Source organism: Rhipicephalus sanguineus, chromosome 2 (genome assembly GCF_013339695.2).
Source record: "Rhipicephalus sanguineus isolate Rsan-2018 chromosome 2, BIME_Rsan_1.4, whole genome shotgun sequence".
NCBI classification, from domain to species: Eukaryota; Metazoa; Arthropoda; class Arachnida; order Ixodida; family Ixodidae; genus Rhipicephalus; species Rhipicephalus sanguineus.
In genome coordinates this window covers 169,089,108-169,114,318 of record NC_051177.1, presented here as the reverse complement: position 1 = coordinate 169,114,318, position 25,211 = coordinate 169,089,108, and the positions used below count along the sequence as shown (strand labels likewise).

The 25,211-nt window shown below is 51.3% G+C and overlaps 1 protein-coding gene across 1 annotated transcript in view; it reads left to right on the top strand.

Moving 5' to 3' along the window:
• The window catches only part of LOC119383854 (uncharacterized), a 773,402-nt gene that overhangs the window by 563,742 nt on the left and 184,449 nt on the right, over nucleotides 1–25,211 (top strand). The gene's annotated exons all lie outside the window — the stretch shown is intronic.

Here is a 25,211-nt window from a genome sequence, read left to right as displayed (position 1 = left end):
GAGTGGCGTAGGCAGCCTCGCCCGGAGGCCGGTCCCCAGAAACCATTGTTAAAGATCACCCCTCTCGCCCGAACCGTCGCGGGGTCTCTGATTGACACTTGCTTTCCCAAAGTAGAGGTTGCGTTGTTGGGACCCCTGCGTATCTGTTCTGGGAACAGGATGATGGCCCCGTTCCTGGACTGGATGGTGCAGCTAACAAGAAGGAGAGGGTGGCCTGACTGGGGGGAGTCGGCGGTGAAGAGTGAAGAGGGACGCTCAGGCAACGGTAGATGAACGATGTTTTTTAGCTCCCTAACAATTGTAATGTGTAAATAAACTTCTTGTATCATTTGGAAACGTAGCGTCATCGAGTTATTGAAATCCAACCCTTTGTAGAGAAGCCTTGGGACATGGTAATGGGTTACCCTCTCCAGCGCCTTCTAGTGGGTCATCCTCTTTGGTTGCTTGAAGAAAGAACGCCGCTCGCGCAGGGAGTTCGTGCCTTGCCGTGACTGTCGCCATTACTCATTGTCGTTGAGTGCTGTCTATTAAACACCTTAACAATTTGGTGGAGAGTGCTCTGCTCCCATTCAATGCCCCTGGAGCTCCGATCCCGTACCTTGCCATCTACCATGCCTCAAGACGCCGCCCAGCAAACGCCTCCTCTCGCAACGAGCACATGTCCCGGTGTCCCCCGTATACGAGACCCACCTATCTTCACTGGCGCCGATAGCACCGACGTGGAGGACTGGCTCGCAATTTACGAGCGCGTCAGCATCCCCAACAAATGGTACGAAGAAGGCAAGTTAAGCAACTTGGTGTTCTACCTCGCGGGCGTAGCAAGCTTGTGGTACAACAACCACGCGTCCGATTTTGCGACTTGGGCCGATTTCAAGACCGCCGTCATCAGCGTTTTTGGCCGCCCAGCAGTTCGTAAGCTGCAAGCCGAACAGCGCTTACGTGAGCGATCTCAGCAGGCCGGTGAATCATTCACAAGTTATATCGAACACGTCCTCGACTTGTGTAAGAAGGCCAACGGAACCATGTCTGAGTCTGACAAGATACGGAACGTAATGAAAGGCATTGACGACGATGCCTTCACCATGCTGCTCGCCAAAAACCCTGGCACAGTGGCCGAGGTCATAACGCTGTGCCAGAGCTACGAGGAGCTCCGCCGGCAGCGTTCGATGACCCGTCGCTCCCCATCACGCGACGCAGAGCTTGCTGGCTCGGCGGCAATATCTGACCAGGCCGCGTTGCTGGCAGAAGTCAAGTCATTCGTGCGCGAGCAAATTGCACGCCAGATCTCCCTCCTCGCCTTTGCCCACCCGCCGCACGTTCAACAGTCGTCGACCACCCTTCTTCCTCCTCTCCGCCGAGCGATTGAGCAGGAAATTGCGGAGGTCATGCCTGAGTACCAGTTCCCGCACCATCAGTGCTGTTTCCACGTCTGATTCGTCACCTACTGATGTATTTGGTCCCTCCATTGCTGACAACCTTACGTCGGTCCAGCGTTCGCAGCTTCTGTGCTTGTTGGATGAATTTCGTCATTCTTTCGGTGTCGGGCAAACTCCCCTCGGCCGCACGTCCGCTGTTACGCATCGCATCGACACTGGCGCCCAACCACCACTGCGGCAACGTCCATATCGCGTGTCTCCCACAGAACGCCGGGTAATTAACGAGCAAGTGGACGATATGCTTCGACACGATGTAATTCGGCCCTCCGACAGCCCATGGGCGTCTCCTGTTGTTCTCGTTACGAAGAAGGACGGCTCTGTGCGGTTCTGTGTGGACTACCGACGGCTCAACAAGGTCACCCGCAAGGATGTTTATCCACTGCCGCGAATCGACGACGCGATTGACAGCCTCCAAGGAGCAGAATTCTTTTCATCTCTCGATTTGCGCTCGGGGTACTGGCAAGTACCCATGGCTGATGACGCTCGACCATAGACAGCCTTTGTCACGCCCGACGGCTTGTACGAGTTCAACGTCATGCCGTTCGGTCTGTGTAATGCGCCCGCGACCTTCGAGCGCATGATGGACACCGTTCTGCGTAACTTGAAATAGCACACGTGCCTGTGTTACCTGGACGACGTCGTCGTCTTCGCTCCGGACTTCTCCACGCATCTCCAACGTCTGCGGCATGTTTTGACACGTTTGAGCAACGCCGGCCTCCAACTGAATCTGAAGAAGTGCCGATTGGCGGCACGGCAGCTGACAATCCTCGGCTACGTCGTGTCCAAAGACGGAATCCTTCCCGATCCGGCCAAGCTTCGGGCCGTGGCCGAATTTCCCAAACCTACGTCCGTCAAAGAACTGCGCAGTTTCGTCGGACTGTGTTCATACTTTCGACGCTTCATAGGAAACTTTGCCACCATCATATCGCCGCTGACGAAGCTCCTTGGAAGTAACGGACCCCTAAATTCGTGGTCGTCCGAGTGTGACGACGCGTTCGCAAAGCTCCGTCGTTTGTTGACGTCTCCTCCCATACTACGTCACTACGACCCTACGGCCCCTACGGAGGTACACACGGACGCCAGCGGTGTAGGCCTCGGCGCTGTCCTTGCGCAGCGCAAACCAGGGTTCCCCGAATATATCGTGGCATACGCAAGCCGTACGCTTACCAGAGCCGAGACCAATTACTCAGTCACGGAAAAAGAGTGCCTGGCGATCATATGGGCCCTTACAAAGTTCCACCTTATTTGTATGGTCGCCCATTTGATGTCGTCACCGATCATCATGCACTATGCTGGCTGTCGTCATTGAAGGATCCCTCAGGCCGTCTCGCCCGCTGGGCACTTCGCCTGCAGGACTACGACATCCGCGTGCTGTACCGCAACGGACGCCAGCATGCTGACGCCGACGCCCTCTCGCGCTCTCCCTTGCCTGACGACAATGCCCCCTGCTCAGTATCTCACATAGCTGTTGCATCAATCAGCGTTCACACCATCGCTACCGAACAGCGCAAGGATAAATGGATCACCTCGCTGATCGACTTGCTCACTGATCCGACGGCAACACCATCCACTCGCGCGTTACGTCGTCAAGCCCACCATTTCGCCGTTCGTGACGACCTCCTGCACCGACGCAATTACAACGCCGACGGCCGCCAGTGGCTACTAGTGATACCCCGCAGTCTGCGTTCTGATATATGCGAGGCCTTCCACTCCGACCCGCAATGCGCGCACTCTGGGGTTTCCAAAACTTACCACCGCATTCGACAACGATACTTCTGGCGTGGGATGTACCGCTACGTGCAGAAGTTCGTTCGCTCCTGCCTCGATTGCCAACGCCGAAAACCTGCAACGCACGTGTCGCCAGCAGGTCTACAACCATTACCTTGCCCTAACCGTCCGTTTGGGCGCGTGGGCATCGATTTGTATGGACCACTTCCTCTGAGTTCGGCTGGTAACCGCTGGGCCATCGTCGCTGTTGACCATCTAACGCGATACGCCGAAACCGCCGCCCTCCCAGCGGCTACAGCGCGCGATGTTGCCTCCTTCCTACTACACCGATTCATACTGCGTCACGGTCCACCCCAAGAGCTTCTCAGCGACCGAGGCCGTGTCTTCTTATCGGAAGTCGTGGAAGCCATTCTGAAAGAGTGCCATGCTGTTCACCGCAAAACTACTGCTTACCACCCGCAGACGAATGGCCTAACCGAACGCTTTAACCGCACGCTCGGCGACATGCTGTCAATGTACCTCGCCGCCGATCACACCAATTGGGATGCCATTCTGCCCTTCGTCACCTACGCCTATAACACCGCCCCTCAGAGCACTACTGGTTTTTCACCGTTCTTCTTACTGTACGGAAGGCACCCGTCGCACACCATCGACACGATACTTCCATACAAGCCGGATTCATCTGAGTGTGCGCCTATTTCTGACACAGCCAGGCTCGCTGAAGAGTGTCGCGAGCTTGCCAAGACATTTACGACGCAGGAACAAGAGCTGCAGAAGAGCATTCGCGATGGCACCACCACTTCTGAACCCACGTTCCTTCCTGGAGCGCTCGTATGGCTCTCGGTCCCTACCACTGCAAGTGGCCTTTCTTCAAAACTGCTGCCGAAATACGAAGGCCCATACCGGGTCGTCGAGCGCACATCCCCGGTCAACTACTTGATCGAACCCATCGAACCAGCTTCGGACATGCGCCGTCGAGGGCGCGACATTGTCAACGTGGAGCGCCTCAAGGCCTACTATGACCCACTCATAGTGACGAGCTGTTAGGTCGCCGGACGGCTCCCTTTTCGTACCCGGGGTAATTGTAGAGAAGCCTTGGGACATGGTAATGGGTTACCCTCTCCAGCGCCTTCTAGTGGGTCATCCTCTTTGGTTGCTTGAAGAAAGAACGCCGCTCGCGCAGGGAGTTCGTGCCTTGCCGTGACTGTCGCCATTACTCATTGTCGTTGAGTGCTGTCTATTAAACACCTTAACACCTTTTATAACAACCAACATGGCACAGGCCAAACCACCCGAATCGATGTGCAGCGAGGATTGCGCCAAGCGTTCTGCCGCGTTCGGAAAAAGACATCGTTCCGTGCACCTTGCGGGCGTTACAATCGACTACAAGCGTCAACGAAGGTTTTCATCTCATCGACAGCAGCAAGTTGCGGGAGCCTTAATCGCGCGATGGTGCCGTGCAGCAAACGACACATTGTGATCTCGCGAGTGGCGAACAAGCGGACGGTCGCGGGTGCGGCGCAACCTGGTGAGTGAACTTTTGTTGAATTATCTGTGTCATTTTTTGGCGAAAAGTGCTAAAATTGGGTACAGTTATGTTGACGACGAAGGAGGTTACCGAGGCTAGGTTGGCATTACAGGATGGCTGTAAAAAATCGAGCGGAAATTTCGAAAGCGCGTTGTTTGGACCACGCGTTTTTAATAAAAATATGGATAACTGCGTGTTAACTATAAACACAGCACTGTAATATTTGGAGCGCGGTGTGACCCTAGAGATATGTATTGGTGGAAAACATCGTGGTTGTGGGTTAATTCAATAAAGAGTTATGAAGTGTTATTAGTAAACCTAATTGGTAAACAGATATTGTTGGTCTGGTAAGAATAAATAAAGGGCAATTTTTGTCTGCCTGCGATAATAATTACGCCAGGTATAGGTCTATCATTGCGTGTAAATAATCTTGATCTTTCGTGTAAACTGAACTAATACAACACGAAAAAGTGAAATCAGTAATACGTTTTTATATATTTAGCGAATTGAGCTAGAAAAACATGCTTGATATATGTTTTTAGAACGCATATACGTGCTCATTATGGTGAAAAAGTTATTTGATTTGATAAGTGGTATTCGAGCTATCAATACAGAAATGCAATTGACACTTCGGAGAATGTGATCTGTCCATAGCAAAAGGGAGAGACGGGTGCGAGACCAGTTTGTCGGCCCGGGGAATGCGAAAGGAAGGCAGGGGTTGGCACAAAAACGGGTTGTGGGGCGCATGACGTTCCGCTGGAAGGGCGGTTATTGTCTGTCGACCCCGCTTTCATGTTTGGGGTTATTGTAGTAGTAATGGTTTGAGAATAAAAAACGCGTATTTCTGCAACGCATTATAGAACACGGCTCAGCTTCGTTGGACCGAGGGGAAGGAAATTGTATATGAAACAAATGAAGGAGAAATATATTAGTAGTCTTACGCGTGTTGCTGAGGGAGGAGGGTAGAATTGCGCTGCGGCTTTTTTTTTCTCTTTTCCGTCCTGCTGCCAAGGCCGTGTATTTAGTTTTTTTTTCGGGGGGGAGGGGGGGAGGTTTGGAGGCACCAATAAATCTGTTTATCACCACGACCCGACAGTTAAAACTGTCAAGATGTTCACCTCCAAGTAGAGTGTCTCTGTGCATAGAACATTTCTCTCTATCTCTCACTGACGAACAGTGCTCGAAGACGGGACATAGTTTGGACCTGAACAACGCAACAACTCTGGCAAGTGAACAAAGAGGCAAAATGAAATTCCGCGAATTCTCGGGCAAACGACGGGACGCCTGTGCGTGCAACGCCGTACGTGGCCTCCTGCTGGACGTTGGAAGGTCATGTGGAAGGTCTGCATTTCTGATCTGTTCCATGTTATTATTATTTGTCCTGTTCACTGCCTGCTGCTGTCCTATCAAGGAGGGGCTGTCACCTCGTCAAGCTACTCTCTGTAGTAGCTTTTTGTGACAGCTCCTATCTTTCCTTTTTCGAAAGATGAATAAACTTGATTTGATTTGATTTGATGTGTGTTGAGTAGACTGGTCGACATTCCTTCATTTCTGTCAGTATGTACTCAAGATGCCATTGGCATAGGTGGCGTAATGTTTGTATCTTATATTGTTAATTTGTTTTGTAAAGGGGAGTAATTTTTAAATTTGTGCTGGAGGGTGTACGTTTGGTAACTATACATGCTCACGCAATAACTATTCTGAAAAATGTACGTGAGTAAAACTTTCATGACCCAGCGGGCGCAGCAAATTAGAATGAAAGGTACAACGCCTACTTGCTCAGAAGCCTATTTTGCAAAGCAGGATACATGTACGCTTTTCTTATGGAGCGGCCGCAAGCATACAAACTGTAAGCGCCTAATATGCGGAAAGTAGGACGACAGCGCAGATTAAAATGCAGCTGTAATAATCAGTAATAATATTTTATAAAATTACCAAGTTAATCGGGAGAGGTATTTGTGATAAATTCGTCGAGAGTACAGAAATTTGCTCATTTTAGTGAAAAGAGAACTGGTTTTAAAAGATCGAGCAGAAGCAAGGGTATCGATTTAGAAATGTATGGAAAAGTTTCGCGCGTTTTGCACTTTCGCGCGTTTGCACTGACACCAGAGTACGTAGGATGTGCTCCTTGATATTTACTTCTTTGTGATATTGTGTTCTTTGTGTGGTTCGTTTAATTACCGCCGCTCTGTCAAAATTTGTCGTTAATTTTAGTATTGTCTATTCTGTAAGAACGTGGGTGTTCTCGTGAACTGGCACCCTGTATGGGATTTAATGAGTATCTGTGGCTTCAGTGGCCTCACTTTTTTTGTTTGTGGTATGATTTACAGTTCTCACGCGCGTCATAGGGACCAGACGACACGTGAGCTCGTTGAGGCTTTTCTCATTTTGAAAGCTGGAGATGACTGTGTGGCAAAGCCTTGCCTTCCGTTAAATAAGGCAGAGATAACGTACCTGGACGCGCACATCTAAGGTTTTCGGTTGTGTTCGTGGTGAACATGTGGTTTGGGCTTCCTATATATTTTCGTCTTTCTAATAAAAGTTCAGTTGTTAGTATGCGCTTGTGCTGTAGCCTTCTTCGTTTTGTCTTACGTTTTTTCGCGCTATTTGCTTTCATCATGAATTACCAACTCGCCCAACAATCAATCCTTCTAAGTTACAGTTCTAGTGTACTACTTTTTTGCTAAATTATGCAGGAAGAAATCAGCTGAAGCGTTGCGTCGTCAGTGGATCTGATGGATGGTCCGTCGCGGATGGTCACCGGCGATTACGCTTCTTCGTTTGTTGTTCATTCTTTTGCAGCATTGTAGGCTTCCTTTGAACACGCTGCACTTAAAACTTGAGTGCTGTTTGTTTCATGTGATCTGGCTACTGCTTTGTTTTTTGGTTGCTTTTGCAACCTTGTTCCCTGTTTATTGCTTTCCCAACTGCTGGATCATGAACCGAAAACTGCAGCTTATTGTGAACAAATGAAATAATAAGAACTCAATTGTTCGCTTGAATTTCATCTGCTAGTGCTCGGTGGAAAAAAAGCACAGAGTCATTCTGCAGTGTTTTGATGAGAATTGCTTCATGTAACCGACGTATGACACGATCAGCATAAAGTAAAGAAACTGTAAGAGCAGAGCAAAGAGAAAAATACTCCCGATGCATCTCACTAAAATTCCGTCCGGACGGAGTAAGGAAATTGGTAAAATGCTCCGGAGGTACCACGAAAAAACACCGGACAGCCGGAGTGAAATAACACCGAAAAATACTCCGAAGGTGCCACGTTGCCACTCCGGCCAGCCGGGGTGAAAGAACAGCAAAATATACTCCGGAGGTGCAGAGAAGATCTCCGGCCAGCAGGAGTGAATGAACAGCGTCAAATACTCCAAAGATGCCACTCAGTGAGTCCGGCCAGCCGGAGTATAAAAAAACGCCCTATGGGGTTGGCTAGGGGGGGGGGGGGGCAAGCATTTTACTCCCACCTGGGAGTGCTTTTTTTACAGCTTACTCTCTATATACTGCAGCAAGCATGCTCTTCGGGGGACTCAGATTTGGGCTGCCCTGTATGCTGGAACTATCACGCGCTTGCTTGCATGGTTGTTGTTGGTACCCTGCCCGCACTCTTAGCCAAAATCGAGTATTTTGGGAGTGTTTCTGCCACACAACAATAATCGTCATCTGGCTTGCTCGCGTTTCCTTTCTTAAAAAACCCAGCTCTCGTCACATTCCTGTCAAGAATGCTTTTTTACGCTGATAACGCGCGCGCCGTCCGTGACCGGGAAGCGCCGCGACCGCGGTGATAACGCGAGGAAAGCACGCGAGGTGGATGACGATTGTTGTTGTGTGGCAGAAACACTCCCAAATTACTCGATTTTGGCTTAGAGTGCGAGACGCTGCTGTCCTGCTGTCATGTTCCCGTTTTGGTTACGGCTGACGCTGTTGCAGCCCTTCGGCGTGAGTGAATGGCTCGTCGGTGTTAAATAAATTGTTCTGTTGTTTGTTAGGCCTCTGTCTGCATTGCTTGAACTACGGATGCAGTGAGCCCAATACACACATGCTGTAGTCATCTCGGAACGCGGAAGCGCAGCTTGTAGCGTTACAATTCTACCCAAAAATATTAATTAAAAAAAACTACATTCGCCAGCAGCTACGGACAACCGCTGACAAAACAAAAGGAAAGGCTGAGGTCTTCTATTGAGTTCGGAAGGGGGCAGTTTCCGGCTATTCTGTGAAAGTTAACGTTTTTTTCAGCATACCATTGTCCTGTTGAGTGCCCATACGTCGTCTTGACGTTGTGGGTTCCTAAGATTTTGAGGTGTCACGTGATTGGCTGGTGATATTAGAGCAGACGTAAGTTTCGGACCAGGCGAAGGATTCAATTCGGAAAGATACCGTATCACAGTGATTGATTCTCTAAATTTCTATACTAAGCCATGCAAAAGCAAGCGCGATGGGGCACTTGTGTGGCTGGTTGCATCGAATGATACACAAGCGTTCTGGGCACGGCCGTCAAGAATTTGTAGAATCATGGAGAGTTAATAAGGGAACGAAATGCGGAATAGCTTTGTGCTATTCTACGCTTGTCTACATAGACGGTAGCCTAGATGTTCGAGTATGCGCTGGACCTACGCAATGGGCGTTGCGATATGACACGGATTCCGGAGAATGCAATAAAAGCACTGCGATCTCACGCAAAGTGGCATACACGAGCTTAGGGAGAACGAAAGTTTAATAACGCTAAAGTCATAAATCGCAAGGCACCTGGATACGCTTGTCTGTAGAAAGCGAAAATAGCGATTAGCATTGTTTTACAGCGAAAGCTGTTATGAGATCATTTCACCGGCTGTTTTTGGCGCCGTAGTTGTCCGCCGCCGCCGCCGCCGCCGCCGCCGCTGCCGCCGCCGCCGCCGCCGCCGCCGGTGTCCGTAACCAGTATCGCTCGAAATAAGAAAAAAAACGAAATAAGAAAAAAATTCCAGGATGGAACGAGGTTCGAACCTGGGCCCTCAGCGTGGGAGCCCAGTATTCAACCTCTGAGCCATGCCGGTGCTTGAAACTGCTTTGCAAAAAGGTCCTATACAGGCTTCATGTCGGGAAGGAACCACATTAGCATATGCAATATAGCGTGGTAGAAGAGTAAAAAAAGCACCAAGCGTCGCACAACGCGAATTCTGTAACCAGGCGTCACACAATGCGAATTGCGCAACGAGTTGGTTGTTGAATGCTTCCAACCCATTACAAAGGGCTCTGCCATAATTCTTCATCGTCATCAGGCACAGCATCAACAAAGTGCGTATAATGCCTTACATGCGTTTAGCAGGTACCAACGCTCTCCGTGGAATGACGAAAAATGGCACAGTGCCTGCTGCCCTACTTCTCAAAAATTACAATGATAGCGTGATAGATAGGAGATAGCGTAGCGTAGTTTATAGCGTAGTGGGTTTCTCGCAAGTGCACTTGTATTGGTTGCCAAGGAAGCCCATAAGCGCATGATCCACTTCCTCGGGGACTCAGTAAAATTACAATGATTTATAGCGTAGTGGGTTCCTCGCAAGTGCACTTGTATTGGTTGCCAAGGAAGCCCATAAGCGCATGATCCATTTCCTCGGGGTCTCAGTAAAGTTCTACGCCACCCACCCCCCGTCTCTCTCCCACGTCAACGTATGTTAACAGCATAACGGGAGAGGGAAATAGCGACCGGGCGTCGCCCAATGCAAATTACATAACTGGTGCGCCGTTTAAAGATTCCAACCCATTACAAAGGGCTGAGCCATAATTCTTCATCGTCATCAGTCGTCGCGTCAACGAAGTGCACATAATGCCTTAGAGACGTGTAGCTGGTGCCTTCCTTCTCCGCAGAATGACGAATAATGGCTTAGTAGATGCTTCCCAACTTCACAAAAATTGTGATTAATGGCGTAGTGGGTACCTTTCTAATGTACTTGTATTGTAGCCCCAGGAGAGGGGGATTGTGGGTATGAGCCAGTCTCCTCAGGGCAAACAAACACACAAGCTTAACGGGCTCTAGAAACGCCGCTCTTCCAGCTTTCGCTGTGACTGTGCTGCGGTTTCAGCGCAGGCCTGGCGTTTTTTTTAAGTTATTGACGTGAGTATGCCATGAAAAGTTAGAATTAAGTTTAACGCTGATGTATTGGCGGCATGAAGCATAGTAAGATGGTGTGCGCGGGTAAACAAAACCAGAGAATTACAGAAAACCGGCTATAACTTACGTTTGCTGGCGTTAGGTCTTTTGCGCCCTCGAGCGCACGAGAAGCACACTTATTGCAGCAGAATACTGTTAGTATCAGTGAAAAAATTACTGTGTATAGCTGTAGTCTCTTTATATTTCGAATAGAAACTGTCTGGGAGTTTGGCGCTCCAGTGATGGAGAATATTTCAAATGCTACAGTTTTCCAGATTTCCAATTAAATCATTTTCCAAGCCCAAATATATATATTCGTTCCGAAGACAGAGATGATCGTTCTCTCGGTGTATTGAGCCGAAGTTAGCATGAGCACATTACGGTTTTCGAATTTGTCATGTGAGGTCTTATTGAAGTTGAGTATAATGGCTTTCAGGAAATTGTGTGAACCTAAATATCATTGTTTCGACGAATGACGCAGATGTGGAGAACAAAGAAGGTAAGATAATACACTAAACACAGAAAACAAACGTAGTTCTTGAATTCCTTGAGCAGCGAAAACCGCGCCAATGGGAAGGGCGTCAGGAAATAGCGGTTCAAAGCTTGCGGGCGTATCGTCCAGAGACGAATACAGGTTTTACTTTAAATGGGGACAAGCTTAAACAGTGTTTACTGAAAGAACAGAATCCACAGTAAACGTCGGTAAATTATCAGGCTTCGGGTATAAAAAGCGCTCATTGAGCGGTGCTTCTTGTGCCATAAGCGGTTGTTCCGGCATAACTGTAGCGTTTTCAGCACGGCGGTCTCTTCGCACACGTAGGAACTTTGATGACATATTATGACCTAAACGGGATGCTCATTTATTGCGATATCAATTATACGATCACTCTCGGCTGCTTTTTGGCGTCACCGTTGCCGTCGCCGTCATCTCGTATAAGTATATGTATGTATGTATGTATGTATGTATGTATGTATGTATGTATGTATGTATGTATGTATGTATGTATGTATGTATGTATGTATGTATGTATGCATGCATGTATGTATGTATTGTGAGCATTGTTTATGCCCTTCATGTTCTCATATGTACATACTCATCATCACCAACTGTGTTTGTGTTGTGGGGCTCATACTCGGGACAATAAAGAAGAGTCTTGAGAGTCCTAAACGTTGCCTCACAAGTGGTGGAGAGTGCTGTCCGGTCCCTGAATCCTCTCTCGTTAACAGATCCTCTCCCGCTTGACCGCGAATACATCCCTGGAGCTCCGTTCGGGACGCCGCTTACACCCCCTGCGTTCGGTGATGTCACAAGACGAGCAGCCCAGCTCGGCAGCAACCCCAATGCTTGCCCCTGCGGCCACCCCTTCTTGGATGGTCACCAGCCCTCAGAAGGACCCACCGATGTTCGCTGGGCTTCGCGGCGAGGACGTTGAAGACTGGCTGGAGGAGTATGACCGCGTGAGTGCCATCAACCACTGGGATGAGCCCGCGAAACTCACCCACGTTGCGTTTTACCTCACAGGCGTCGCAAAGACATGGTTCTTCAACCATGCTACAGATTTCCCGAATTGGACCTCTTTTACTATTCAACTACGCCAGATTTTTGCCAACCCATCTGTGCGTTCAGATATCGCGAAGAAGAGGCTTGCTGGGCGTGTACAACACACGGGCGAGTCATACACATCTTACATCGAAGACGTGCTCGCCCTCTGCCGCCGCGTCGACACCTCCATGGCGGAGAATGACCGTGTGCGCCACCTGCTGAAAGGTATTGGGACCGTCGCTTTCAATGCGCTTGTAGTGCAGAACCCCACGACCGTAGCCGATATCGTCGCTACATGTCAGCGCCTCGACGAACTTCAGACCACACGCCTGCAACCTGACATGTCTGACCAGAGGCCAACCAACGACATCGAGCTGCGTGCATTGATCCGCTCGATTATCCGAGAGGAACTCCACGCACAAGCTCCGCCGTGCCATCTTGAGGTTCGTACGACGCTACCTGGTGCCAATCTACGCGACGTCGTGAGGGAGGAATTGGCTTCCATGACCGGCACGCAAGTTCCGAGCCCGCATCCCATGCCAGCCCCGCATCCCTTGCCAACCCCAACTTATGCCCAGATTGCTGCCATAACACCACAGCCCCAGCAGACACCACTACAGGCGCCTGGAGTGCACGGCTCGCTCAACTCTCTCACACCCCGAGCGCCGGTCCAGCCTTACAACACCTGGCGCACCCCTCGGCCGATTTGTTTCTATTGCGGCATCCGTGGCCATATTTCAAGATTTTGCCGACGCCGTCAGCAAGACGAAAGACGAGGCTACGACGACTTTGAACGGGACGAATTTTACACCAATGGATCGCAATATCGTCGCCCATACCAGAACAGCCCACGTCGATCGCAGTCTCCGCAGAACTTCGGCGCAGTTGGCAGTTCCCGATTTCCGCGTCGTCGCTCGCCTTCACCGCTGCGACGCTCTTCTTCCCCACTTCGACCAGCTACCTTGACTCCTGATCACCGACTGGAAAACTAAATAGTGCAGCTTTCGGGAGGGAAAGCTGCATATTTCGACTGTATCAAACTCCTCCGGATCGCCCGTCAAATATATTGTTGGTGTATGTTGAAGGTATACGGACTGAGGCATTGGTGGACACAGGTGCATCGCTTTCCGTAATTAGTGCAGACTTCTGTTCCCGCTTGAAAAAAAGTGAAGACGCCATACGATGGCCCTCCCCTTCGCTGTGCTGACGGAGTTCTTATTCGGCCCTCCAGTGTTTGTACAGTGCGCGTTTCCATTGATGGCATCCTTCATCATATTCAGTTTCTTGTGCTGCCCTCGTGTACTCACGCACTCATTTTGGGATGGGACTTTCTTTCTTCAGCGTCAGCTTTCATATCTTGTCGTCAGCGAGTCATCCATATGACAGACACTGAGTTTCCATCCGATGTCGCTCCTCACAGCTTCCGTTTAGTCACAGCCTCTGACTGTTGTATTTCGCCGGGAGATGAGAATATTATTACACTGGCTTCTGACACCGTCGTTAATGGTGACGTGTTCATTGCTCCATCTCGTCGCTGCATACCCACGGGGCTTACCATCGCGCCTGGCCTTGTGCGCTTTAACGATGGTAGAGCTTTGGTCGCCGCATTTAATCCAACTTCTTCGCCAGTGATGCTGCCCCAGGGCACTGCAGTGAGTTGTTTCGCCGACACCGAGCCTTTTTCTCTGGTTTCCCTTCGCGCAGAATCGCCACCTTTGTCTGCCTCAACTGATCATAAGGCTGCGACAGCTGCTTTAAATGCGACCATAAATCCCCATCTCACTGCTGAGCAAAAGAGAGACCTTTTAGACCTTCTTCAAAAGCATAGCGTTTCGTTTGACGTACACTCCAAGGTTCTGGGCCGCACTTCCGTCGCAGTGCATCGCATCGAGACCGATGGCAGCTCCATTGTGCGCCGCCGCCCATATCGCGTGTCTTCGGCGGAACGCACAATCATCGAGGACAACGTCAACGACATGCTGAAACGCGACATCATCCGACCTTCATCCAGCTCTTGGTCATCTCCTGTGGTGTTGGTCCGGAAAAAGGACGGCTCTGTGCGATTTTGTGTCGATTACAGAGCCCTTAACAATATCACCAGAAAAGACGTATATCCGTTACCAAGAATCGACGATGCCCTCGACTCCCTTCAAGGCGCAGAGTATTTCTCTAGTCTCGACCTCCGGTCCGGGTATTGGCAAATACCTATGCACGAAGCGGACAAGGACAAAACAGGTTTTCCACTTGAGGCCACGTAAAACAGTGTCTATCATGCGCTCTAATGTTGCAGGAGCGTTGCATAATCCGAAGGGCATTACGTTGAACTCATAAAGGCCGTCCGGAGTTGCACTTGTGAGGCAACGTTTAGGACTCTCAAGACTCTTCTTTATTGTCCCGAGTATGAGCCCCACAACACAAACACAGTTGGTGATGATGAGTATGTACATATGAGAACATGAAGGGCATAAACAATGCTCACAGTATGTATGTATGTATGTATGTATGTATGTATGTATGTATGTATGTATGTATGTATGTATGTATGTATGTATGTATGTATGTATGTATGTATGTATGTATGTATGTATGTGTTATGTATGCATAACTGTACTTTATTACAGGCTGACTAAGCTGGGTACAAGCGTTGCCAAAACCAGGAGGAGGACTGATTAGTCCGTGAGACGCTACTGTCCACTCACTCCAAGGGCGGCGCCACTGGTGCTTACGGTTGCCGACGTTATTCACTGGTGAACACACAACATCCCTTCCCCCTACGGAATGTAGTCCCGGTAACGCTGAAGGGCTTTTCTCTCACGTCGAGGGTATCTAGAAGCCTCGGCGGTTGGAGGTTGGCTGGAAGAGCTGTGCTCCTGTGAAGGGATACCAGGTACATCAGAACCGTCGTGTCCAGGGGCGGGACTGCTAGGTGGACTTGATCTAGGTGAAGTGTCACTCACTCTTGGCAGTGGTGGGTCCTGCCCAGTCACAGCGAGGTCATCACCATCAGCTGAGTCCCGACAATTATCACTGTCAGATTCGCCAAGGTCTAGTGGGCTGGCCCGGCTACCGTCAGACAGACGAGCTTTGTAAGAAAGGGGTCCCGTGACTGAAGCAATGGACCCGGGGACCCACTTGGTGCCACTCTGATATTTCCGTGCATACGCAGCGTCGCCTGGATAGAAATGCCGAACACGTCGAGAAACACCAATAAAGTAATGCTGAAGAGATGATCCAATCATGTGAAAGTATGGATGTAGATGGTCAATGGCTGATCGTAGTCAACTCCCCATCAAAAGTTCCGCGGGACACTTCCCTGTTGTTGTGCTGGGTAAAATGTGCTGGCCCAGCAAGAAACGAGACAGCTTGGTGGCCTAATCTCCCTCCAACAACTTACGCAGGAGTTGGTTTGTCTCCTGAACTATCCTCTCTATCTGGCCATTCGATGACGGGTGAAAGGGCGCGACTGTAATGTGCCGAATTTGGTTTCTGTTTGCAAACTCGGCGAATTCTTCTGACGTGAACGCAGTTCCAATGTCCGACACTAACACTTCGAGAATGCCAAAACGAGCAAACATCGCCCGAAGTTCCTTAAGAACAGCTCTTGTCGTCATTGATTCCACCAGGGAAACTTCCAGCCACTTGGAATGAGAATCGACGACTAGCAGAAACACTTTTCCCTTGAAGGGACTGGCAAAATCTACGTGCAAACGCGACCAAGGGCTCTTAGTGAATTACCATGGGTGCACCGGTGCCTCACTGGGAGCTTGCCGAGTTTCTTGGCATACTTGGCAGCCACCTACCTTGCGCTCTATGTGATTGTCGATGCCCGGCCACCACACGGTGCTGCGTGCAGAACCTTTCATCCGTACTACGCCTGGGTGCGTGGTGTGTAGCATTCTACACACCACACACCTGGGCCTGTGCGGAACATGGAATCAGATCACGAGATCCCCACAGCACATAATTTTGGTAGGCGGACAGTTCGTTCGTCTTGGCCACAAAAGGACAAAATTTCTCGAACACCTTCGTGGAAGACCAGCCTTGCAAAATCCAGCGGTGTACCCGCGACACAGCAGGGTCCGTACGCGTCAATGCTGCGACCTTGGTACATTCTAGAGGAACTTCCGGCGCTGCTTCAAGCAGTAAAATGTATCCCAAAGGTGGCTCGTGCTCATCCCTGACAGGAAGCAGAAGATGACTGAAAACGTCGCCATGTGGCAACTTGCAGCCTTGTACGTACAATAGTTCGTAGTTGTATGCAGAAAGTGGCAGACTCCAGCGCAACATCCGAGGTGATAATAAGGCAGGAACCGGCTTGGCTTGCTGCAGGAGGCCTAGCAATGGCTTATGGTCTGTCACGAGTTGAAACTTCCGACCAAAAATATACTGGTGGAATTTCTGAACTCCGAATGACAAAGCCAGAGCCTCCCTGTCTATCTGCGCATAGTTGCGCTCTGATTTCGAGAACGTCCTCGAGGCGAAGGCCACTGGTCTTTCAACGCCATCTTCATCCACTTGGCTCAGTACCGCACCCATCCCGTACGGAAACGCGTCGCCGGCTAGCCTTATGGGACGTGTCACATCATAGTGTGCTAAGACGGCTGATGATTCCAGCAGGCTCTGGCACTCTGGTATGCCATCACTTCCGTCTCGCTCCAACTTTATGCCTTGTCCTTGTCCAGGAGGTGGTGAAGTGGTTCCAACATATGTGACGCTCCTTTCAAGAGAGTACCATAAAGCTTTAAGGCTCCCAAGAACGACTGCAGCTCCATCTTGTTCTTCGGTTCCAGAGCTTGCCTGATGGCTTCCACTTTTTCACGCAAAGAACTTACTCCATCCTTGTGGACACGGTACCCCAGGTACGTCACTTCCTTGTCCCTGAATGCACACTTCTCGGCGTTCAGGCGAAGCCCGTCGTCTTGGATACGCTGCAGCACCTCGCGCAGCCGTTTGTCATGCTCAGCAACGGTTATTCCACCAATTAGAATGTCATCCAGAAAGCACTGAACCCCTTCCAGTACGTTCAATAGTCCTTCCATATAACGTTAAAAGATGGCTACGGCGACTGCCACACCAAACCGCAATCGCGTCACATTGAACAGGCCCTTGTGAGTTGTCACGGTCTGCAGTATGGCGGTGTCCTCATCGACACAAAGTTGCTGAAAAGCTTGATGCAAGTCCAGCCGAGAAAACACTGCACGTCCTCCCAGTCTAGCGAGCAGTTGCTCTGGAGTTGGAAGCGGATACGTCTTCCACTTGACGACTGGCTTGAGTGTTCCCTTCTAGTCCCCGCTAAATCTCATCTTTCCGATCTTCAGAATCGAAACAATTGGCGTCACCCAACGGGAATGCTTAATGGGAACGTAAATGCCTTGCTCCACCAACTGTTCGATGGCTTCCTCCACCTTGGGCAGTAGCGCGAAAAGTACTTGCCGTGGCTTGTAAACTTAGGCGTGGCTTGCTCATCGTCTAAGATCCGCACAGGAAGATCCGTGCTCTTCGCCAGCCCAGGTTTGAACACATCTGGATAGTCCTGCAGCAGATTTTTCACGCTCGTCACCACCTTGCTCGGGTTGCGTGCAGCTGGTTGGACTTCTCGACTAGAACTCTTGGAAGCTGGAGCTCCGTCGAGCTGGTGTAGTCCTTCCAGTGTTATGCCTAGTGGTCGGAACCAGTCTCTTCCCAGGATGCTGATTCCCGACCCTTTCATGACGAGCAGAGGTAGTTTGCTCTCTCTACTGTTGTACTTAACAGGAACTTCCACTTCGACCACGACACAAAGAGGCTGCTGTGTTTACGTCCGCACTCCCTGGGAACTTGGCCAGATCGCCTTCTTCGAGACTCCCAGCTTGCTCAATGTCCTCAAGTTTACAGTACAACAAACGGATCCAGAGTTCACTTCCATCGACACCTGCAAATGACACACTGCAAAGCGAAACCCACAGCTCGTAGCGTCGTGGTCACCGTTGCAGTGGGAACAACGCCCGATTCTTGACTCCTTGGGACGCTCTTGTTTACCGCCCGGCTTTTCCTCCTTTGGCGCTTGATCCATCCGATGTAACTCGGACGCCGCCGGCAACTCCCCCCTGATGGTTTCCGTTTGCCACGTCGCATACTCGGCAGCGACGGCCTTTTTGTACGCCTTCCTTAAAGGGCCCCTCACCAGGCCACATAGCAAATTTTAGTTAGACGCTGGAAGTTGTTGTGTGCCGAATGAAGGGCAGTATGCCGCAAGAATTTTTCAAATCGGTTCATTACGAGCTGAGAAAAAATCACAGCATATCCACGGAGTGAATGATGATGAGTGGGCGAAGCTGCGGAGGTTCATCGGTAAACCGTGTATATTCCGTGAATTCTGCCCAGTACATCATCACCGACGTGAGATCGGGCGCGTTTATACTAAAGGTTCGATGAGTTATGACGACTTGCAGCTCACTTTAATTTTACATGTACGCTGTGAATTTTGATTGTTTAGAAAATCATTGCTTTAGAAAACATCTGGCGTCTTTCGTTAAGCAGCTGGCGTCTTTTCGTTTTGCTTTAGAAACATCTGGCGTTCTTTCGTTTTGCTTTTAGAAAAGATCTGGCGTCTTTCGTTGGTTTATTTCAACAATCAACGGCGTTTTGAACAAAATTTTTATTGTTTAATCACGCACAGGAGAAATCTCACCAGGCACTACCTTGGAGGTAAACAATGGCTGCTAATGGGAATGAGAGACAGAAGAAGTCGGCTTTTAGCTAACACTTACACTTCTACTTCTACTAACGTTTCCTACTGGAACATGCCAATGGTTGCTAATGGGGAATGAGAGACAGAAGAATTCGGCTTTTAGTTAACGCGCACGCTGCGAATTTGTTATTGTTCAACAACGCACAGGAAAAATCTCCCACCGGCACCACCTTGGAGGTCAAGATCTGGTACTAGCGTTACGACTGGTTACGCACTACTACGACTACGAGGGACGAACGGGTGCCGCCTTAAGGAGCTTTGCCCCTAAAACAATTATTTGTAGCGGCGCGAAACCATAATGCGAGGAGGCGAGTTTCAAACCCTTGCCACCCGCCCCGTGCAGCCTTCGTAAGCCAAATCCCTTCCCTGCCCTCTTCACTTGACACATACGCATGAACACGTCATGCGCATGCATGGTCACGTGCGCATGACGTGCCCGAGCCAGCCCGAGCACGCGAGGCGTTGCACGGCCGCTGCCTTTTTTTATGTAGCGGCCGTGGGCGTTTTGTCGGCGTTCTGTGTGGTGTACTGCCTGTTTCTGCGGGACGGGCATGAAAGTTGAGACATTTGTACGGGCACGAGAGTGGCCGTATCATGAGCCAGTGCCGCATTAACGTTTACTTGGACGCGGTAGAATAAATTAGCATAATGAGTGCTCGAACGCGCCAGAACATTACTTTCGTTTCCAGGGCTGGCGTCTGCTCGATGCGCTAACCGCGGTTACACGAACGCATGGGAAAGGGAGACACATTAGCCCCGCATCTCGCTGCAATTGACGAAAAAAAAACGAAAAAGACGCACACATTCCCTTTGTGTGTCTCATTATTTCTCTCAAGTTTTATTAATCTATTCTAGCAACAAATTACACAAACTACACATGTCGTGTCAAATAATTATCGCAGTGTCACGTGCTACTGTTGGCGACGTCAGAGCACAGTCGTCTACGAAGAGGAGCGACGTCACAGCACTACCATCTACGTAGGGCCATTTTCTCATGTACGTCATCCCCTCATTGTCTAAAGCGCGCGCCCGCGAGAGGAAGGGCAAGCAGCGTTCACCTTGAAATTTGACCCATTTCCGCGGCGCGTAGCGTTGCAAATTTTGGCAGACGTGATCGTGAACGCCCAGTGTATGCATTGCGCTCGTTAGCTCAAAACTTTCAAACCTGGTGAGGGGCCCTTTAAATCCAACGCAGTCTCAGTCAGGAGATTCCGTTGCAGCCCTTCGTCTTCGTCACGAACGCCGCAAACTAGACGGTCGCGGAGCATGTCCTTCAGGGTGACACCGAACTCGCAGTGCTCGGAGAGTCCGCGCAAGTCTGCAACAAAATCCACAATACTTTGTAGGGGTTTCGGAGCCCAGAACCCCTCAGGAAGGAGACCAAGACAACAGCGGACACATCTTTACTGGTCCGAGCCTCGGCCGCAACTGCCCGCTGCCAGCGGCTGCTGAGCGCGAGCTGCGAGCGCACCCGCGGTCATCGTTCTCTTCTACCTACGATCGGCGCGCTCGCGGCCGGCGCTCCCATACTGCCCCCTCCCATCGGAAAAAGTGGAGGAGAAGGGCACAGGCTACTTCACACCGGTAGCCCGTGGAAGTGTCCTTGCTATCCTTGACCACGCCGGACTGCGCGTGGCACACACAACCACCTGCCGGCACTGTCCACCCACAAGTCCCTGTGGGACCTCAGGGTCCGCTGGACTCGGGAACTGCTGACGCGCTCCGCGAAGGCGACTCTGCCACCGCCCGAAGACGGAGGCGCACCGGACTCGCTCAGGTTGACGACCACGGTCGTCAGCATGACCACGATCGAGAGCATGACGGAACGCCGATGCTCCTGGTGCCGCACCGGTCCCAGCGAGTCATAAGCCGTAGACGTCGTCGTATGTCGGTGCCTTTGTATCCCTCCAGACCATTCACGTGCGGTCGGCGGCCACTCCTCCAGGTAGTAGTCGTTGAACGCCAGTGACCTTGGCAGCCACGGAAGCGTGACGTCCCCAACGAAGCGCCGACTGCATGTGCCTTCAGCGCTCCCTGTGCCCCCTCTGAAGTTGCGCTGTAGGTCAGACAGGGGGTGTAATTGCTCACGTGGGCAGCAGGATCCTCCTCGAACAGGTCCACCTGTTCCGCCGTCCCATCCCGGGATTCCTGCAGCTGCGTCATCTCATCATGCCGCTGCATCATCGCGGGATGCAGCTCTACATCCACTTTCGGGTCAGCGGTCGTCGTGGCTGTCGCCTTGCTGCCACTGTCTGTGATTGGCTCCTCTTCCGTGTTTTAAAGACGATAGTCTTTCTTGGGGAACTTAAACGCAGAAATTTTGGTCTGTCTTTCTGTCTGTCCTTCTGTCTGTCCTTCTGTCTGTCCTTCTGTCTGTCTTTCTGTTTGTCGGCACGTCCCTCGATTCAGCCACTCGGCCAAAGTTGAACCACTTGCCCAAGGGCCAGCCATCGTGAACGGCTGAATAGGTTCATACTTGTGTACATTGTTGATCAAAAAGCAAACATTACGCATATCTGAGGCGCAACATCACTAGGTAAGTATTAGGCGGTGTGTTCCTTTAACAGAAAATACATAGATACGCAATTTTAAAGACCTTGATGGTATGCGTTTAACGTTGAGACAGTAACGCGTTTATTAAAAGATTGCCACAGCTGAAGCGATCAGCGGTCCAAGCCGAGCAAGCGCGAGCGCCAACAACAACCGTCTTCGTCGTCTTCTTTCGCAGGCGTTCTTGTCTGCGCCCTACCATGTTACAAATGACTCCCCCGCGGAAAAGGAGCCATCGTGGCCTCCTGGCGACCTAAGGAACAGGTACAACTGGTGGGTCATAATGCGGCTTCAGTCGATCGACGTGAACAGTCTCGCGGCCGCGACGACGGCGGTCCGTAGATGATTGAACAGGCTCAACCATATAGTTAACTGGGGATGCTTGACGTAGGACGCGGTAGGGGCCTTCGTACTTAGGCAGTAGCTTTGTGGAAAGGCCAGGAGCGGAGGAGGGAACGCGAAGCCACACCAACGTTACAGGCGAATACGACTTAGGAGGTAGGTTTTCGTCGTGACGGTCCTTCTGGCCCTACTCGCCCTACAATGGTACAACCCTAGTTTCTTAAGGTGCGCTGAAAATGCGACTGCGCTGAAACTTGTCTTCCTCCGTGCCCTCTGCACAAGCTCATGTTGTGTTTCGGTTTCGGTTCAGTATTGCATTGTACGAATGACAGGGGGCGCCGCTCTGGCATTCCTGTTTTACCCAGGCGACGTGTAAGTAAGAGAGTTTGTGGAGAGTACTCGTTGAGTGCGGACGTTTCTTCTCCTTCGGCGCATCGCGCCAAACAGCGTGTTCGGGCTGGCCGGCGTCCCCACCGGTCGCGTTGGTCACCGCCGGTCTTCGCCTGCCGCTGCGCCGGGACTACCAGCCCGCAACACAGCACTCGTGTTTCCCGACGTATTGCCAGATGGCGTCCATAACTCACGCAGCGCCTCTTCTATCGTCTTTAGACGACATTTGCAGCGAAGCACGCAGATACGCGGCCAATTTTATTTGACCTCTGGTTCCTTCTTGTAATCGGCGTTGGCATCCTCCGAATCTGCTATCCGTGCCTTGCCTGCATCCTCCTCGTTGTTCACCTTGTCCTTCTCATCTTTCTTCTCTATGCTGTCTGCTGACCCGTCCTCGTAAGCGGCCGTCGTCGAGGCCTCCTCAGCAGAGGCTGCCTCTTCCTCCTCCTCCTCTTCACTCTCTTTTTTCTTACTGCGCTTGGAGGCCGCAGCCTTCTTGGCACCGCGCGCTGGCTTGATAGGGGTCTTCCGTTCAGCGGGAGCAGCCGTGGTGCCCCGCGTCTGCGAGCGCGTGCGCCTACGGCCACTGTCTGGGACGTTGTTGTCCTTGAGGCCGAGTTCGTTGAGAAGGGCCTCGCCCTCCTTGGCGGTAGCCTCCATGTAGCTGTGCGAGTTGTTTTCAGACTCGTTTTCGCGAACGTGTGCCACTGCGTCCACAACGATCGCCTCGTCCACGATCGGCTTGTTCTCCGTGGCCCACATACCACCACGCTGTTCATCGTGGTTTCTCTTTTTCTTTCTTTTCCACCTCTTTCTCGTCTTATCCGCCTTTCCATCCTTGGCTTCTCGTCCTCCAAGATCTTCTGCCGCATCGTCCAGTTCCCGCATGCTGGCGTCGTCCCGGCAATCAACTAGCACAAAGCCAAAGCCCACCTTGTCGTCAGATTGCTCGCCTCCTTCCTCGCCAAACTCCTCGGCAATCTCCTTGTCCGCCTTCAGTGCCGTATCGTGACACGCTCCCTCCCTAGGGGACGCACCTTGCGGCTTCTCTTCGACGCCGGCCTCAAGGTTTCCGCCGTCGCACTCTCTCTCGTCGTCCTGGGAGTCGTCGACTTCTTTCTCGGCGATCTCCTCGTCCATCGCCGTGTGCTCCTTGCCGATCACGGTCCTTTCACCGTCGTTGGCGGAAGATGCGTCGCCACCGCGCCGCTTGCTGTCCCGCGGTGCCGGCCCGCCGAACGAGCTCGCACGAGCCTCGATGCCGACCTCGGCAGCGCACGGGACGCCGGCAGGCACGGGACGCGCGGGCAGCGGGACGCCGAGGTAATCACCGAGGTGCCCGAGGGCAATGATGGCACGCTGCTGCTCACCGGGGGTCATTCTCCCGGAAAAGCAGAGGCGCAGGAGGGAGTCCACCAGCCGAAGTAAGAGGACGAGGTCGTAGGCGCCGTAGGCGACCATGTCCAGGAACGCCCGTTTCAGCGCCCATAGCTCCTCGAAGGCGATATCGCCGTGCCGGGGGCCGAAATCGGTAGCTGGTGGGACCCGGCGTACGGTGACCGGGTAGAACATGGCGGGGCGGGGTCCTACCCATTGGGCGCCAGATGTAGGGGTTTCGGAGCCCAGAACACCTCAGGAAGGAGACCAAGACAACAGTGGACACATCTTTACTGGTCCGAGCCTCGGCCGCAACTGCCCGCTGCCAGCGGCTGCTGAGCGCGAGCTGCGAGCGCACCCGCGGTCATCGTTCTCTTCTACCTACGATCGGCGCGCTCGCGGCCGGCGCTCCCATAACTTTCAAACAGCTGCTGACAGCGTTTGTGAAACGTGAAACGCTGTACAGTCACCGAAGGCATTGACGTAAAGTGGTGCGTGAGCTTGGAAACAATGCCCGTATACGGCGTCTCAGCCGGCGTCGCCGGAGAACACAACGTACGAAGGATGGTGTACGTAGCCGGACCACAAACGCTGCACAGCACTGCCCGTTGCTGCTGCTCCTCAACCATGCCATTCGCTGTGAAATAGAACTGTAGGCGTTCGAGGTATGTAGGCCAGGCTGCCGCGTCGTCAGGAGAAAGCGCTTCCATAAGGCCCAGCCGTCCCAAGAACACGTTTGAAACGCTAGGCTTAGCTTCCGAAGCACCCTCGTTCGAAGCGTTGTCTGATGCCATCTTGCTCTGCTCTGCGTACTGCCGCCGACGTTCACCGCAGCTCACCTTCGTTGCCTTGTGTGGCGTCTTGCCGCTTCCTTTTGCAGCCGCCGTCGATCACCACGTCGGTTCGTGAACTCGTCGCCAAATGTTATGTAAGCATAACTGTATAGTCGGTGACAACCTAAAAATAAATATAAGCTCCGCCCACGAGGCCGCATTGCTCATATTTTGCATGCCTCCGCGCTACAAACGAAGTAGTTCCTAAACAATGGCAATAATTTTCACTCATATAAACCTTATTTTGCAATACTGCACTGATATTGAAATAAAGAAAGCAAAGCTAGATAAAATAAATTGTGAAGGCACGGAGTTCAGCGTCAGCATAACAATATATGTGTTGTTTAAATCGCACCCCCCGCCGCGTTCATCTCGGAGTCTATACGAAGAAGTAATGTACATCTCAAGGGCGATGTTTCTGAGCAGTACCTAATGTGGTATTAAAACAAAGAATACCAGATTTAACATAAAACTTGAAATAAAGGAATCGTTATTTTACGGTTTCCCAGAACAAAACAGGGACATTAATCACGTTTAATAAGGTCGTTTGTAATTTTTTTTGTGAAACTCTCGCCGCCAGTTTTCAGTCTGCTGTAACTATGGCAACTGTGACTCAAAGCGAAG